Below are 12,072 nucleotides of genomic sequence, written 5' to 3'. Positions count from 1 at the left end.
CTATATCAGAGTACAGTTTTTAACAAATAGTCGTTCCTCAGAATCTATTATGCACTTACTTTTGAACTTCCTCAATAGTTCTGGAATGTTCAACATCCCGCATTCATAAGTGTTGATCTTTCATAACCTTATTGTGTTTTCAGTTTAGCGTCCCTTTCAACAGCGAGGCTATATAACACATGAACCGGCACCACATCGGAACCACATGAGTTGCTGCCGGGAATTGAACTCGGGTCTCCCACACCAAAGTTGCGTATACTAACCACTTAGCCATGAGGGAGCTCTGTTCTTGAAAAATTCAACTCTATGTACACATTGTATTTGCAACTACGTCTTATTCTTCGCCTCTCCCTGAAATTGAATTTAAATGTTTTGCGTTATAACATCCCGACATCCTTTTGCGGGCACCCCATACAGTAGCAAAACAATATCTCAATTTCTATCGAGAATGTGAATGACACCTAGATGCTACCAATTTTCGGAAGTAGCACTTTTTATGAAAACCAATTAACATCAACGTAATGTTGGTTGTATAACGGTAAGGCGTTTTGCTTCAAACTCACGAGCACAAGAATGAATTTAATACAAAACTACAAGTGCTAATAAAATGCCTATTACTCGTACGAATAATCACGAATAGTTTCCTATTCGTTTATATCATAAACATATTTCTATACTTATGAATTCAAAATCAATTTCATTTTAAGTGGGAAGAGTTGAGTAGCCTATTAGCAAAAATGTGCAAAAATAGAGTATAAAAGTCATGCAGAACAGCACAATACTATCTAACTAAATTGAAAAATATTGCATAAACCGGACAATTGCATTTATTAAGATAAAACATCACAGATACAAAATATTTTTGCTAATTCTATACACCCTGTGTATTCATTTCTAAGTTTTAGTGCACTTGTGTAATGAAGTACAAAGGAAATTATAAAAAAGGCCATTTTATTGAAGTTGAACATACCAAAACTAGTATTCTATCGCATGTGGAGAGTGCTGTATACTGGATTCCTTTCACAGTTTTTTCTTTAGTGGAGTTTACAAACGGTAAATGAAATTTATTGGAAACATACCCTAGTTTTGTCATTTAGACATATACGTACCTTATTTTGAAATAAAAGTATCCTAAGTTTAAAATTTTTTTATGCATGATTCAATAGATTGATGTTTCAATACGAACAATGTTAAATTATAGAAGTCATTGGACTACTATTCCTCATAAACAAGATCAACCAGCAATGTTATAATGTTTAATATCCCTGTCCATTAAGCACACATTATTAGTTTACGTATTTACATGTCAGAAGAGGAGAACAAAGTGCAAAATTAATGGTTAGTAGTTTCAGTTTCTCGATTCAACAATGGTAAGACTTTTGAACACATGTAACTTAATACTGTATATGTACTCAAATAAACATTACTGACATGAAGTTTAAATACATGGTGCTTGCAAGCAACACTGATAAATATTGGGAAGTGATTTTCTATATAAAAAAGATATGGAATAAAATGTAGACCAACATGGGTAGATATCCCATTCTAATATATAAGTTTCGTTCAAATTCGAAGATATCTTATTTTTTCTTTAAGGTACTGTGAGTAGATGGAACGACGCAATTAGTCTTAAAATACGAAGAATTCTTTGTGAATTTGTGGTATAGAAGGCAGCACCATGCAGAGCTCGCAGTTCAAACAGCCGCAGCTAAAAGGAGCAGAGCTTTTGATATTTTAATGGCGACGTTAGATGTGCAAAAAATAGTGTGTGGTCATCTGTTTTCTTCTCCTGCAGTCTCATGTGGTACAGTCTCCAGCATAATTATCTCCCCCTCCCGATTGCTTTAATTCCATTACTTGCTATCCAGATAATTTGCAGTTTGTAAAACGCCTGGACAGATGCAACCCAACTTACAAAAAACTTTTCGGCACTGATAGCAGTTACTAGCACTGGACCAGGTGTTTATGCAGATACAATTGTAGAGTAGGTGATTAACGAAACCGTTTTCCATCCTAAGATGAATCTCTATGGTTCGGATCGTGTTGTCCAATCAACATCATAAATTAATCTCAATATTGTTGTGTATGTAATGTATTATTTCATTATATGCTCTCTGTTCAGAGAAATAAAAACACTGACCACACATGAATCACAAAATGCTTGAAAGTAGACGAAAATAACAAATATAGAACAACTGCCGGAAATAAGTTTACAAATGATTGCATCCATTGACAGACCTTCTCCAATTCTCCTCATCCCAATATTTTTTCTTTCAAGAGACGAGAAGATCTTGCTTCTCACATTGAATATGCATTGAAATTGATATTGAAATATTTGAAAAAGTTTGAACATGGCGGGGATTTGAACCTGGGTCTCCCGAATAGAAGTTCAGTTAGCTAACCACTTACCTACTACGTCACTTCATCTTCTCCTCAAACTATTAGCTAGTTAAAATCATTTCATGTAAGACTACCCACAACATACTAATGATCGTATAAGGAGACGTTGCTTATGTGAGTGTCACAATTACTTATTCGAGATTTCCTTCTTTAACTCCAAAACAAGTTATATAGACATTCAAATGAGAAAAATATCTCGAAACATTCTTCGAGTTGAAGCTACGATGGTCCCACGAGTTTTTGACGATGGTCCCACTTTACATCACAATTCTTCCTCAACTTCTAATTTTCAAAGAAGAAAAGATGGCAGAAATTATTTTCACATTCTTTAAATTGTATCAACAGGTGTAGAAATAAAAAGTTCTAATTTTATCTTCCGTAACTACTAGCTTATTTTCTTATCTTTGTATGAGGAGCTTGTGGCAAAGTGCTAAAACCGAAAACTGTTATCGCAGAGACCCGGGTTCGAATCCCATCGTGGCAATTTTTTCTGTATTTGAAGGTATTGTTTGCGTAATTGGTATTTTAATTCTGTTATTTCGTTATTATTATTATTATTATTATTATTATTATTATTATTATTATTATTATTATTATTATTATTATTATTATTATTATTATTGCAAAGTCGAGACTTAGCTACATATTCTATATTTTATGAAATTTATGATTCGATTACAAGCCTTTTTTTGAAGAATCAATACACTCCACTGTACGGGGTTAGGGTAAGGAAACCATGTTCTTTTATTTGTTTGATAGTAGCACACTAAACCAAGACCGGATAATAAATTTCACCGTTGTATTTCTACGGGAAGTACCCTAAATGTTTTGATGATCATAAAAAAGTAAGTAAATAAGTGATGAGAACAATAAACTTTGCGTATTAACATCTAAAGTACTAGGTTTCGGAAAAGTCATAACGTATTTTGGTAAAAGAGGACAAATGATGATTTGTGGATAAACTAGAGTTATTTGGATCCATACAATTGTTATTTATGAGTAAGTAAAAGGTTGAGCGTCTTGTGTATTAAAATTGATTTCTGTTTGGTTTGGTTTTAAAGATAGCAACATAGAGAAGATGGAAGACCAAAACTTGTATTTTCACGAGATTTTATTGTTTTACTTCAGGAAAGGAAGAACGCGCGAAGAGGCTTTGTGATTTTAACTCTCCTTAATGCTTCTGTGTTTTTGTACTTGTTCTTAAAGAGTTACTGGAAAAACTGTAAAAATGAGTGAAATGAGTAAAATTAAATAAAACGAGTAAAAATAGGAAACATAAGGTGCTGAAGAAAGGTTCGTTAAATTAGTTAACTTTAAAAATAATAATCCAGTGCTCTGTAACACCAGATTCCAGTTCAGGAGTGCCTGTTAAGGGTTCTAGGCCCTCTAAACACCAGATTCTCTTTCATGTCCTTGCGTGTTTGTATGTCTTTTTATTTTCCAATTTAAAGTTGAATTCTCTAGACTATTCTTTCTACAAAACATTTTATTACTTTATCATGACTGAAATCAGAATGTTTATTATTACAACATTGGAATCATAAAAGTATACAATTTGCTGAATTCACTGTACATCGAGCTTTTTCCCTCTTCGTGAACAGTGGTGTCTTAGAAAAGTAACTTGAGCGACAGTTTCCCAATGTTGGTGTCGCTCGTTGGATTATCGCTGAGGTAATTAAGAAAATTTTATTATTTGCAATATTGATACTTCTAATGTATACTAACATGACAAATGTTCCATTTCTCTGATTAGAGTTGAGACGACTTTTTTTTATAGATGAAAAACCAACAACACGAAATTACATCATCAGTATCAATCTTGATTCATACTGTCTGGGAACGTAAACTGTTTAGCCAACAATTGATGAATATATAAGGCTTATCCTTACTGTTAGTATGGGCCAAAAATGTGACTGGCCAAGAAAAAATGTTCTTCTTTCCGAGAATTTTGGAATTGGTCCTAACTGTGCACAATTGCAAATAGTGATCGAACTTACAACTCTAGTCATAAGAACGATCCTATTTAAGATGCCATCTCATCTTGCTACCTAGAATTCATTACTCTTATCGGCTAACAAACTCCATTTACATTTCTTGTCATAAAATGATAATTCTATCTGTAAATTCATAAACGTAATAATATTATTGCGTGTGTAAACCTAAGAAACATCTGCCATATATTTTCTTTGTTCCTATCAATAGCTTCGACTGTGTGATTTTTCTTTCCTTCTTTTCTCGTTATAATAATAATAATAATAATAATAATAATAATAGACTGTGTTCGTAAAAAATCAGTAAGTTTAAGATCTATAGTGTAGAGCAGTGATAGCCACATTTATGAAGCTTCTGACTTACCTTAGAGTTTTGAAATCCTACTGTAAGCTATCAACCAAAAGAACTACAAACTTTTTTTTAAAATCTTTCTCTTGTTTATTGCCCACAAACTTACATTTCAAGGTTACCCAACTAGAACGTTAACGCGATCTGTCGATGTCCCCGCGAGCTGCTAGCATCTCACGATCGACGGTTTAGCGATCGGTGGTGTAGAGCTTTGTCGACGATAACACACTGAGCGTTGTTTATAAAAAAAAAAAGACCGAAAAATGCTATTCACTAACTCATTGTCCGCAGTTTGATCTGCAAGAAATGATAATACTTTTTGCGTTAATGTGCCTACCAAAGTGAAAAGTTGTGTTTAATTTAAAGAAACTTTTACAGTAGTAAAGAAAACAAAACATATGGCTTGAGCGGGAATCCATCTGAGGACCACATGATCGCGTGTACACATGTTATCGATTACGCCACAAAGACACATTATTCACCGAGAGAGGCAAAGTACTTCATATCGAATATTTTTGCTTGTTTTGTTTTTATTGAGTATCCTCGTTGTGTTTATCGTACAACGCAAGAAAAAAGAAATATATTTTTCCCTATGGTATACAAGAATGTTCTAACTTATCAAAAATAGGAATCTATTGGCATAAAGGTATGGGGTAATACGTAGTATTTTATGTTCGTACCATCGATAGCATTAAGACACAGATGATGCTATCCTGGAAAAATATGCACCTAATTCTTTGATAGAAAGTAGAAGAATGTGGTGTACAAGAAAAAGTAAATAGTTGGTAGAAAGTAGAAGAAGTTCGTAGTCCCGAAGGATCCTTTGCCTCATACGACATCGAAAGTAGATTTTAAACAAAGAATGATTATACTCTCAGTGTTGTGGGATTTAAAAGAAATCGTGCTTTTTCTCAGCTTCAACAAAAGAATTGATTCTGAAGAGTACTATCGGTAATTGAATAATTTGAACGAAGGTATCATCCGAAAACGGCCAGAACTCGTTAATCGTAAAGGGGCCGTGTTCCATCACAACAACTCGAAACCACACACAAAATAGGTCACCCGTCAAAAAACTTCAGAGCTTGGATTGGATATACTGCCACACCTAGCGTACTCGCCCGACCTTGCTCCGACAGACTTCCATTTTTTTGCTCTCATCAACAGTCCTTTTTTGGTGTAACATGCAATTCCGATGAGGCTGTAGATCAGAACCTTCCTCAGTTTTTCGCGGATAAAGACAGGTGCTACTATGAACGAGGAATTCTGCAGCTTGCTGAAGGACGACAGAACACTATTGGACAAAATAGGCAATACAACATTGATTGAAATGTATTTTTGTGTTATAAAAAACATGTTGTAAAACATAGACCAAATGCGTCATAATTTTTCCGACAACCTGATAACAGAACTATCAGAACATGATTTAGTACTTTTTCTAAGCATGGTGGCTATCTTATACTGAAAACGGAAATAGTATCCGGAACGAAACGCTCGGAAACGTACAGAATCGCTCCGAATTTTTGATAAGATAATGTATTTTTTTACGATTTATTATTTATTTAAAACTTTTTGTTTCTATACGTATTGATACAATTCAAAGAATGTGAAAATAATTTCTGCCGTCTTTTCATCTTTGGAAATTGGAAGTTAAGGTGAGGAAGAATTGTAATGTAAATCGGGATCATCGTTGAAAACGATGACGTAGCCTCAACTTGTAGAACGTTTCGTGATAATTGCCTCATTGAGGAAGGTCTATATATTTTGTTTTTGAGTTAAAGAAGGAAACCTCGAGTAAGTAATTGTGACACTCGCATAAGCAATGTCTTATACGATCATTAGTATCTTGTGTGTAGTGTTTCATGAATCTATTTTAGCTAGTTAATAGTTTGAGTAGAAAATGAAGTGATGCGGTAGATATGTGTTCAGCGCATTGAACTTCTATTCGGAGGACCTGGGTTCGAATCTCCGCCAGGTTCAAATTTTTTAAATGTTTCAATTTCAATGCATACTTAGTGCGACAAGCAAGATCATTTCTCCAGAAAGAAAATAAGATGTTGGAATGAGGAGAATTGGAGAAGTTCTGTCAATGGAGACAATGATTTACAAACTTTTTTCCAGCAGTTGTTCTAGATTTGATATTTTCGTCTACTTTCAAGTATTTTCTGATTTATGCGTGATCAATGTTTTTATTTCTTTGAACATATAGTATGTATGAAATAATACATTACATACACAGTAATTTTGATATTAATATATTGTATTCGTATTGGACAACACGCTTCGAACCACAGAGATTCACTTCGGAATGAAGAAATGTTTCGTGCGATATCTACCCTCAATTTTACATGCATAAAGACCTGGCTCAGTGTTACCTACTGCTATCAGTGCCGAGAAAAAGTTACATGTAAGTTGGTTTGCATCTGTCCAGGCGTGTCACAAATTACATATTATCTGGATACCAATTAATGGAATTAGAACACTCAGGAAGTGGAGATACTCATGCTGGAGGCTGTATCTATGCATCGATAACACACTGAGACATAATGAAGGCGCCATGAATGTGAATAATATGCGTTCGTGGGTGTGGAGGTTTGAAGGAGTGGAATATCATGTGATAACTTCTGCTGCTTCGACCACGGAAAAGCCAGATCGAAAACTTGATTGCACGAGTAGAGGAAGTTGTTGTCGAGAATTGCCGATTAAGTGTAAGTAATAATGCGTCTAGAATAGGCATTTCCGTTAAATTTGTCGAGACTATTCAGGATGAATACCTGAAACTGCAAAAAAGTTTCTTCGACGTGGGTTATCAGAATGCTGACAGTTGACAATACTGCTGCACGAATAGTAATACATCAATCATTGTTAACATGTGATGACACCATAACTGGATTTTTCTTTTGGTCAGTTATAACAATAAATAAGACATGGGTACTGGGTTTGAATTCTGACACGAAACAGCAAAGTCAGAATAGAACCACAAAGACTTCCCGTCGGGAAAGTAGTTTTGGAATACCGCTACTGTTCAGAAAGTGATAATTGACATGTTTTTGGACAGCAGAAGCGTTATCTTCAATGATTTTATTCCAGAAGGTAACACAGTGAAGCTACCATCTTACAAATACATCAAAAACTCAGCCCGATAAGGTTTTTCATGTGATTTTCCATCAAGGCAATGCCCCTGTTCATCGGACACTCGAATCAGAATATTCTTCGTAATTCCCTACTCAACAGACTTCGATTCTAATGAAATTTAGTCATTTCTGACTATAAAGGACATTCTTCAAGAACGTTCATTTTCCAGTCGAGCTGGTCTAGCATCAGCAATTGTTCAGTGGCCGACACGCACCTCTAAAGAAACAACCTTGGCGGCAATGTAATTACTGCAGTGACGCAAAAAAATGTACGTCTGAACGGAGATTATTTAGATAGTTGGATTTGATTTCAGCTTAGCCCCCTTTTCCGCAGCAAAGGTATATAAGACGTGGGCCTACAGCGTAACATGAAATCCGAGCCAATTGAACCCGGGTCTCTCGCGCCAAAAACGTGTATGTTAAGCATATAGTTAGCCACGTGGGACTTCTATGTTTATAAGTGACAAGTTTCAACTTCCTACGGCAGTTAATTTCTGAAATAAAAAAATAAAATAGACCTTACAAGGGAGGGTCACGAACTAGCTCCGCTGAGATCCGAACGAGACAATTGTGTTTGCATTTATGTTATAACTAGACGAATCCCAAAGTTATACATACCATCGGGCGGAGTATCGCGAGTTACAACATATTTTGTAATGTCAAAGCTATAAAAAAAATTACCTGGCAGAATAGTTTGAACCGAGTCATTTGTTCGGAAATGGTTGGGTAAATGGAAAACTCGGCGAACACGTATCTCATCATTTTCAAGGACAAACTTTTTGGGGTAAAAAAAAACTTTGCCCCAGGGTCCCCCGCAAGGTTCCAGTAGGGGTCCAACTCAAAATTTTCAAATGGCAAGGGAGGTTAAGTAGTACATCGTTTGAAAGCTGCTGTTAAATGAAAGAAGGTGGAGCAAGTCTCGACTTTCTACAACCCTGTGCAAAATGGCGGCGGGTCAAAATGTAAACAAAAGCTTAATTGAAAATTATGGCCACCTTGAATCCAAGATTGTCGCTTAAAACCTATATCAAAAAGATAGGCATATCAAACTGCTGAAGCTAGGAAAAGCAATTTTGGCATAAATGTTGATCAGTAGGTGACGAAAAGATGCGAAATGTTCAAAAACGCGAATCTTGAGTTCAAAATGCAGCACTATGTATCGAATACATGTCCAGCTCAAACTAGTGGTGTTGGAGAAGCGAAATGTGGTATTTACATTTATGGTTAACAGCAGATATCCACAATATATCAAAGAGTATCATCTGAAATTCAATATGGCTGCCAGCGTGAAAAATAGTTTGTATATAAATATGCTATTTCTTGGAATATGGTGAAAAACCAACAAAGTTTGCGCAGCTCGATGTACTGAAATGATTTACACGTAGTTTGGTACTGTTCGTCAATTTTGTAAATGATTTTTTTTTGTAAACTTGGTGTTGCTTGAAATAATGCGATCAAACCAAATAATGCGATCAATCGCATACAAATGTAACCTTCACGAATACGTTACAATAGAGCCCCCAACCTGACTGGTGCAGCAAGTCCTTTATGTATGAACTACGTATGACAAAATTAGAAAAATACCCTAAGGTATTCAACTATTCAACTTTTGTTTAGCATTATCAATAGGAAGTTAGAGTTTTGTGTTCAATCGCATATTCGTTATATTCACGTAAATGATATCTAGAGAACCGTGACGAACGTGCATTAGGAACAAAACATATCGTCGGCGGCAATTCAAAACCTGCTATGTGCATTTTGCAGGAGAAGCGAAAAACAGTATCCTGGTTAGCTTTTTGGCTTTATAAAAGTGATGTTATAAGTAATATTTGATGCTGCACGTAACTGGTACCTTCTCAAGTTACTTGAGAAGGTACCAGTTACGTGCAGCATCAAATATTACTTATAACATCACTTTTATAAAGCCAAAAAGCTAACCAGGATACTGTTTTTCGCTTCTCCTGCAAAATGCACATAGCAGGTTTTGAATTGCCGCCGACGATATATGTGTTGTCGGAATGAAATACTAGTTAAAGTAAATCGAAATTCAATTATTTTTTAGTCTTCCTATTGCTTCTAAATACATAATAGAGAAAAATGGAGATTTAGATTTTTACTGTTTTTAATGACATAGGTTTTAAGCGGCCATCTTAGATTTAAGGTGGCCATAGATTTTCAATTAAGTTTTTGTTTACATTCTGACCCACTGCCATTTTGCACCGGGTTGTCGTAGAAACTCGAGACTTGCCTTCATCTTCTTTCATTTAACAACAGCTTTCAAACTATGTGCTACTTAAACCCTCTTGCCATTTGAAAATTTTGAGTTGAACCCCGTCTGGGACCCCGCGGGGGATCCTGGTGCAAACTTTTTTATTACAAAAACTTTGTCCTTGAAAATGATGGGATACGTGTTCGACGAGCTTTCAATTTACCCAACAGTTTCCGAACAAGTGACCCAGTTCAAACTATTTTGCCAGCTTTGTAACTTTTACATTACAAAATATGTTGTAACTCACGATATCCCGCCTGGTGGCACGTATAACTTTGGGATTCGTTTAGTTATAATGTATCAAATGCAAACACAATTGTGTCGTTCGGATTTCAGCGGAACCACTTCGTGACTCTCCCTTGTTAGAACTTAAAAGAACGAGCATAACTACTGTCACGCACTACAGCGAAATGTTGCTTGAAACAGAGACCTTCGTTGATCTTTAACAGATAACATATAAAGCATTAGCAAATGGAACCCATAAGCTGAAGTTTCCTCAAAATAACAAAGCTTTTCAAAAGTTGAATATTATCGGTAAACAAAGAGAAAGAACTCTCTGTGGTACACCCTAATGGTAATAGTAAGCTAAGCTTAAAAGACTAGCTTTACGTAGCTTTTTGTTCCTTGAATTTTCCTTCTGTTAACACCCGTGAGTATTCTAAATAGCACATTATGTGGATTGCGTAATCACAACTGCAAAGGAAGGTAATGAAATAAGGCATTATAGAGGAATCCCGTAAGCTTTAAGGATTTACAATCGCTGTTATGCCACCATTGAATGCATGTGGAAAACAATTCATGTCCAAAGGTAAATCAGAATCTGCATTGAGCAGTTGTTGCACTTGATTGTCAGCTTATATCAACGAAATAATGTAGAAGTTATCCCTGAGTTACCATTAGAATATCAGTTAGTTTATAAAATATGGTTCATTTAGTACTAAATACATGTTTTTAGTTTGAAAAGGACAGTGCATTACCTGCTTTAAGGTTGCAGAACTCTCTTCGTATTCTGTGCTTGTAAGTATTACTTGACAATCATACGGATCCAATTTCTCACTGAGACTTAGTTCCTTCTAACGCGAATAGATCTGTTGAAAGTCTGTCTACAAAATTTGGTTGGCTCTAGGTGTCTACTTTCTTTACGAAAATCATATGACAGACGGACAAATACCGACCTTATTTTATACAGGGGTGGCCGATAATTGTGTATATGATGTTTGACTGTAGCATTTGTAATTCTGGGCAAAAAGTTTCGATATGGCAACACCGTGTAGCCTGAGAGTGCGGATAAATGTCAGATAGATCGACGTGGCCAGCTCGATCTCCCGATTTTCCACCACATGACTTTTTCTTATGGAGTGTTTTAAAGTAAAAGTGTATTAACATTACGTACGGAATTTAGCTGAACTACGGGAAGCTATCATACAAGAGTTCCACAGGATACCAGTACAAATCTGTCAAGCTGATTGTGACAACATTGCTCTTCGTCTCCAAGCGTATGTCCAGTGGCGTATTTAGGGGGCTTCCGGGCTTAAGCCCCCCCGAAATCTTACTTACTATAGTAAAGTATATGAAATATCTTGCAGAATTTTCACGTTTTCAGGCAAAGCCCCCCCCGAAAGTTAGCAAAGCCCTCCCCGAAACAAAATCGTAAATACACCACTGCGTATGTCGATTTGGATAGTGCATTGGTGGACCATGCAGTGAACAGAGATTAAAATTATTGTAAGGAAAAGTATGAGAGTAATATGTTTATGTTTAATTTTATTTTCAAGTTATGTTGCTGGTTTCCTTACCGCAATCTTTGAAACATCATATCCATAATTATGTTCCACCCTGTATATTAGTTAAGGATTTCGCACACCTTGCTCCACTTTTTTTAATTTTATTTATTTAAGCTTTCCTGGGGTCTAAGATAATGAGCTCATAAAT

At 35.6% G+C, this 12,072-nt stretch overlaps 1 protein-coding gene across 3 annotated transcripts in view; it reads right to left on the bottom strand.

Moving 5' to 3' along the window:
* The window catches only part of LOC145662967 (suppressor of lurcher protein 1-like), a 392,235-nt gene that overhangs the window by 185,639 nt on the left and 194,524 nt on the right, over nucleotides 1-12,072 (bottom strand). The window lies entirely within an intron of this gene.

Source organism: Thermobia domestica, chromosome 10 (assembly GCF_964235325.1).
Source record: "Thermobia domestica chromosome 10, izTheDome1.hap1.1, whole genome shotgun sequence".
NCBI lineage: Eukaryota > Metazoa > Arthropoda > Insecta > Zygentoma > Lepismatidae > Thermobia > Thermobia domestica.
This window is presented reverse-complemented; position numbering and strand designations above follow the sequence as displayed.